We start from the raw sequence: 6,802 nt of genomic DNA on the forward strand, positions 1-6,802 counted from the left end.
TCTTAGTCCTTTCATTATGATCAATTGTGAACTGAAATTGATCACTTGGAGTAGTGAGATGGCATTGGCACATGCCACCTTGATGGGATTGAATTGGAATCCCCTGGTATGTTTCCAACTCTACCAATTGGGGCAAGTCAGCCCGAGCATGCCCCAAATTATACATCTCTTCCCTCTCTTATTCCCACTCTTATGTTTAACAGGGATCACATTTCAGTTAATTTTCAACACTTAAGAATAACTGTGTGATAATTACAGAATTAAACCAGTCATATTAAGTAGAACAGACAAAAAAAAATACTATGAGGGATAATGTATTAAGTTGTCCATTAGCAGTCAGGGCTATGCTGATCAAGTCACCATTTCTCATAGTGTCCATTTCACTTCAGGAGGTTTCCTTTTTGGTGTTCAGTCAGTTGTCACCGATCAGGGAGAACATATGGTATTTGTCCTCAAGGGGTCTTTTTAATTCAGGAATTTAGGAACACAAGAAAAGGGATTATTTAAGAAGGCAAAACAATTGTGAGGAAAATGACATATAAACTTAATGAAAAGTTTGCTAAGGTATACATTTGACAAACAGGCTTGATTTGTTTAATAAATTGTTCTACCTTCCCAAACATTGATTGTTCTTAAGATTTGAGTACTTAGAAACTTGGTTGACCTAGATGATGGTTATCTACTTACCTAGTACTTGCTTTCCCTTTCAAGTTTGTATTTATATTTAGAGATACTCAATGTATCTTGCAAGTTCTTCATTCTCTACCACTTTGCAGTGCTGGTATTTTACTATTCTTTCTTCTCATTTTTAGATTCTCCTTGAGAGACGTTATCCATTCTTATATTTTGACTGGCATGTGTGTCTTAATGAGAGCTCTACATATACTAACAACTCCCAGGTATTTATTTCCAGATCATATTTCTTTTCTGAGCTCCAATTTCTTAGTGTCTTCTGTGAATCCCTACATGAATGTCCTACAAACCTATTAAAAAATTAGGAACACCGACTCATGCTTTCTCCCCAAATCGCTAACTTCCCCCTCTCTAGTATTTCATATTTTGGTATCCCCAACTATCACACTTCAACTCCAGTCACCTCCTTAAATATAAATATACATTTTTTTCAGACTAGTAATCTAATTTGATCTTTTTGAGACCCTGTCTAAACTTGCTTGGACAATTGTAATAATCATGTAATTGTTTTTATTCTAAATGGCACAAGATACCATAATGATGTTCCTAAATTGGAAACCTTAGTACGTGATCCACCTACTCTAAATCCTTCAGTAATTTCTCATTTCCTCTTAGATAAATTCTGAATTAATTTCTGTGATGCCTTGACTCATTTTTTATAATAAAGTTGGTATTTACTGTATGTAGGCACCATTTGACTCTGGAAACACAGCAGTTAACAAAGCATGAGGCATGAGTCTTACCCGGTGCATGCCTCTGTACTTTCTGACCCACACCACTCTTTACTGGCTAACACTCCCTAGACTCCAGCCGTACTGAAATCTCTGCTTTCCCCGAAAGCTGCATAATCTGCAAAGCTTGTGTGGTCAGCTGTTTCTTTCTTATGTGATATTTTTCTCATTCCCAGTCCCATCTCCGTCCACAACATTGAATTATTTTAACACTCTGATTGACTAATGTCTTCTTCAGAATGTCAGAAAGGCTAACAATTTGAAAAAAGCATAGTGGAAACATCATGGGGCTTCAAGGATAGTAGAACAGTGCACTCTCTGTGGGTTCTTTTTATTATTGTGTGCCTTCCTCTATACTAGGCACTTGTCTCAGGTCAAAGCATTACTCCAAAAATATTTTCATGTTGATGTTTATTTGATATGAAAACCTGTGCTGACATGGAGACAAATTAGAACCTGGCCATGTCTTCCTTCCCAGGTGCTCCTCCTAGGACCTAGGAACCTTCCATAAATGTGCTTCAAATCGGGGTACACAGTGTACACTGACTGCACAGGTTGAACAGATATGAGGACTTCACAAATTTTTATCAACAGTGGAGCACATGCATATTTAAAAAAGCATGTAATAAAAGCTTATATAAAATGATTTTTCTCTAAGTAGGCTCTATTGATGCTAGCTTGATAAAATTGAATTATTGAGTACCTACACATCTCTGCTGTAAAGTCATTTTCTATATTCAGATGACTGATCTTGGCTAGGTGTCTCTAATTCTGGTAGATTGTGCAAAGGCTTAATGCTATTTCTCCTCATTATACTTCCAAGATTTTGTTGGTCTTTTCTGTTCACATATAAATCTACCATCTACTTTTAAACTGTTGAAATTCTTTAGATAGACACATTGTCGTCTTAGCCTATTTTATTGTGACACTGAATATTAAACCCCTTGAAGCTTGATAATGTGTTGAATAAATGATTTAACTCATCTGTGAATATCTATTGAGTATATACTGTACACCAGGTTCTCTATTTGATGCTGGAGATGCATGGGCAAACAAATCACAGATTCTGCCTTCACGGATCATGCACCCTAGTGTTCAACATTTACAGAAAATGGCTGCAAAATTTTACAACAGAAGCTTTATTATTTCAATACCTCATGAACAGGCCTGTGGAAAAGACTAGAAACATTTCCTCAGATTGTTTTTGTTTATTCTGTGCAATCTGCTCCACGTATGATGTGCATTTGAATATGTGCTCAGTAAGGAAGCTTGTCAGTCCTTCATAAGCAGAACCATTGTTCCTGCTCTGTGCATGGAGAACTCATTCACAATCACAAAAAGACTGAAGTTGTGCTAGTCAGCATCTCAGTTTACAAGTTCACAAACTTGTCAATAATCAGAATTACTGTGGATATTTCAAAATATACCTTTTAATACTCAGTCTTTAAGAAATATGAACCCATAAATTTGCAATGAATTGTGGAATGTGATGTTTTAAAGCCACCCCCTCTACCCTCAATCTCCCTCTTCTACCAGCCAACCACTCCTCACTCCACACTATTATTCCACTGATCAACTGTGTATGGAAACCAGTTTTCCAAGCTATTGATAACTGGCTCTATGGGGACTCCCTTAAAATCACTTCAGCAATTGTGACTATATTTTGTAATGCCCAAACTACCTCCAATGTGAATTTAAATTAGTTCGCTATCCATATATCCACCCAAAATAGAATACTCAGAATCATCTTTAATGTGTTCTTGTGTCTCAAAATCCATATTTAAGTCACCAAGCCATTGGATTTGGCCACCATCATGAATTTAAAATTTCTCCTTTCATCTTATTTCAAACCCAGTCCTAGTTTATTCTGAATCATGCCTCTTCAGAACACTTCCAATTTTCTCTGAACACATTGCTTTGCTCTTGTCCCTTGGCACTCTAATCCAGTTCCTAAGCTTCCTCATAAGTGATTTATCTAAAAAACAAGCCCGGTCACCACTCCCCAATTTAAAAAAAAACATTAATTGGTTCTCCATTGTCCATAGTGTTAGCTCTAATACCCCTGACATGAAGTTTAAGCTTCTCTTCAACCTGGTTGAATTTGTTTTTCTATTACGTTGCTGAATACTACAGTTATTCTTTACTTTTCCACTGGTAACTACTATTCATTCTCTTTATAAATACATCATGTCTGCTCATTCTTTATGATATTTCTGCCCAAATGCCATCTTCTTTCTAACCCTTTTTTTATTTATTCATCAGGGACAATTAAAACACTAGTCTTGCTTTTTTGACTGGATGTGCTTTTCCCCAACTATTTGTTTATTTGTTTGGGTCTAGAATTTATTGAAATAGGTAAATATGCACAAATTAAATGTTAAAGATAAATACAAGGCTATACTTAGTATATTAATTTATTTTTGCAACAGATTTTACACACACACCCACACACACACAAAGATACACAGTGCAATGGACTGTGCTGTGTCAACTTGATTAACCTGGGAAATATATGGCTGTAGTTTAGAATTTGACAAAGAAACACTGGTTGGTCCTGTGGTGGAAGTATTAAGAAAAATTAGAAAACAGAAATGAAATAGCAGTCATTCCTCTCTTTGACATTGGAGGCATCTCCTTCTCAAAGTACCATGTAATGATAGACAAGCACAGGTTACATGGCAATTTCCAGGTTGGTCTCTCTCCCCTCTGATTTTCTTGCAGCTATTCTTCCTTCTTGATTCTCCTGTTAAGAGTGACTGTAAGTTTAACACCAGACCCTTGTTTGTGAAGCTACAGAGGTGGTAGCTATACCCAGACACAGCTTCCCTGAGCCCTCGCAACAACTCCTACATTGCAGTCCCATTTTAGTAGGTGACCATAATTTCCCATTCTGGACCCTCAGTTTTACAACTCTGGCTTCTCTGTCCAAAAACACTCATGATGATCTGTTCCATGATTGAATTTTATGATACATGCCCAGAGAGAGAAAGATGAGAGGGAAGGAGAGAAGAGAGAAGAGTAGTGGAAATGAGGGAGAAGAGGAGAGGGATGAAAATAAGAAAGGAGAGGAGAGGACACATGTGCATCTCTCAGAAAAAGCTAAGAGACACATCAGTCGAAGGTGGTTAGGTGCTCTAATTGATCTAATCTGCAATTCATAGGATCTCTGTTTCTTATGCTGTCATTGAGAATTTCTGTTTATTTTTTAACCACTTAAAGAAGAAATCTTCTGCTACAAGACCGCAAGGATTCCAATGAATTGGAAGATTTGCTTGCTTCTGGTTATACAAGAATAGCTTTAAACACACACACACACAGGGGCCGGGTAAAGCCACCACCTGCAGTACCAGCATCCCATATGGGTGCCATTTCGAATCCCGGCTGCTCCACTTCCAATCCAGCTCTCTGCTATCATCTGGGAAAGCAGTAGAAGATGGCCCAAGTCCTTGGGCCCCTGCACCCACGTGGACGACCCAGAGGAAGCTCCTGGCTCCAGGCTTTGCATCGGCGCAACACCGCCAGCTGTTGCAGCAAATGGGGAGTGAATCAGCAGATGGAAGACCATTCTCTCTCTCCCTCCCTCTCTCCCTTCCTCTCTCTCTCTCTCTCTCTCTCTGCCCATGCCTCTCAAATAAATAATAAATAACTCTTAAAAAAGAAAACTAGAGCATACCTGAAATCTTTAGTTTGCATGCTCACACACTGATGCTTAGATATTCCAGTTTCTAATATGGTCACAGTAGTCTTGATAACCAGGCAACCAGGGTCACATTTTGCCATCTTTACAAACCTGCCTAAGAACAACCAGGTTGACCATATCTGAGTCTATTGTGTGTGTGAATGAACATGGCTTTTTGCTTCATATCTAAATACTGTTCATCTGTTTTGGACTATACATGTATTTGTATATTTGTGCTTTGATTCAGAAAATTCTCATTATAGAATTGATTTGCTTTGAATACAAACTGCAAATAAGATAAACAAGATGTTGAAAGATAAAAAGAAAAAGAATGCATATTATGAAAAAAATTCATGGATTTAAAACATTCTGCATCAAAATGAACTTACCATTTTATATTTTTGTTATGCAAAGTCAGTCACAACTTCTTGAAGCAAGAAAACTGGCACTACTATTAATAATAGTCTTCCGTTCACTGGTTTACTCCCCAAATTCCCTCAATATCCAGAGCTGGGCTGATCCAAAGCCAGGAGTCAGGAGCTTCTTCCAGGTCTCCCATGCAGATGCAGGGACCCAAGTACTTGGGTCTTCTTTTACTTCTTTCCCAGGTCATAGCAGAGAGTTGGATCAGAAGAGGAGCAGCCAGACTTGACCAGTGCCCATATGGGATGCCAGCACTGCAGGCGGAGGCTTTTCTCAGTACACTACAGCGCCAGTCCAGTCTTTTCTGTTTATATACATGTATATCTGTTTACTTCTGAGACTTTTCCTTTGAAAAATCTGCCAATCATTGCCTCTGAGTACTAAGTCTTTCAAAATTTGCTTTTTTGGGAGTAACATTATTAATCAAAACACACATTTAACTATCCAACAGCATTCATTCTTACCTACTAAAAAACTGGCAGTGAGAATATTTACACATACATAAATAAGATCAACACTTTGTTCTTGGTGCTTTAATAATGCTAATAAAAATATTTCTAATGTGTATAAATAATATAAAGCTAATTAACACAATTTAGAAAGTAATATAGGATTTTTATTTAACATTTATTTTATATAAACTTTCATGGATAACTTTCATGTAAATTTTCAAGGATAGCTTCAAGGATATCTTTTTTAAACAAAAAATTACATTTTAAAAACGAGTGTCATAATGTATATCTGTATGCACATATGTATATTTATAAAAGTTTATAGCTGCTAGATTCAAGAAATCAAAAAATTCAAGAACATCAAAAGAACTGAAAGATTGCTAAGGAGAATACGGAGAATACATAACACATATGAAAGATTTGTTTGGTTAAATTTAATCATGAAATAATGAGAGGGCAGAAACTTAATTCAACTGTGATTTTTAAGATCTGGGGTTATGGGAAGTGATTTGGTTTGGAGACAGTGTTAGGGTAATGGCATACTGGTGGGGTTTTAAAAAGTAAAACACCCAGGGTTGGTGCTGTGCATAGTTGGCTAAGTCTCCACCTGCAGTGCCAGCATCCCATATGGGATCCAGTTCATCAAGCTCTCTGCTGTGACCTGGGAAAGAATAGAAGATGGCCCAAGTCCTTGGGCCACTGCACCCACGTGGGAGACTCGGAGGAAGCTCCTGGCTCCTGGCTTCAGATCGGTGCAGCTCCGGCCATTGCAGCCATCTGGGGAGACAACCAGCAGATGGAAGACCTCTCTCTCTCTCTCTGCC

Source organism: Oryctolagus cuniculus, chromosome 3, assembly GCF_964237555.1.
Source record: "Oryctolagus cuniculus chromosome 3, mOryCun1.1, whole genome shotgun sequence".
NCBI lineage: Eukaryota > Metazoa > Chordata > Mammalia > Lagomorpha > Leporidae > Oryctolagus > Oryctolagus cuniculus.